Source organism: Sinocyclocheilus grahami, unplaced genomic scaffold, assembly GCF_001515645.1.
Source record: "Sinocyclocheilus grahami isolate Dianchi unplaced genomic scaffold, SAMN03320097.WGS_v1.1 scaffold6077.1, whole genome shotgun sequence".
NCBI classification, from domain to species: Eukaryota; Metazoa; Chordata; class Actinopteri; order Cypriniformes; family Cyprinidae; genus Sinocyclocheilus; species Sinocyclocheilus grahami.
Window position 1 is genome coordinate 4,182 of NW_015510599.1, and position 535 is coordinate 4,716.

The following is a 535-nucleotide window of genomic DNA, read 5'->3' on the forward strand; positions in this document are numbered from 1 at the left end:
AAGTAATAAAACATACCAAAGAACAGCAACAAGTTATTTGGTAGGCTTCTGATTTTTAGCAATTTATCTGTTTTTAATTAGGCTAAATGTAGGCTATTCCTATAATAATAGGCCTATAGCTAAGAGTGGGCATTTTTGAGTAGCCTATAGTGCCACAAAAGGTTTACGCCTTTTATAAACTGTCCCTGCGACAAATCTATCGGGCAGTCCGGGACACAAAATGTAAAACAAACCAAAGTTCACAATTCCCGAACATTTATGTCCGAAAAGCCCTAATATATCGTCCTTCAACAAGATAAAGGCATTTGGCGAACCTTGGCTGCCATCATGTGGTCAAGGGAATAAGGTCCACACGAATAGCCTAGTCTCCCCCACAAAACACTGCTTGTTTTCCATCAGCTCATTAGTAGAGATTCCACGACCTGAAATGGGTGTGTCAGACAAAGGAGAGATGCGAAATGTAGCCTAAGTAACCTACGTAATAATAAGTAGCCTATATCATGTGTGTGTGTGTGTGTGTGTGTGTGTGTGTGTG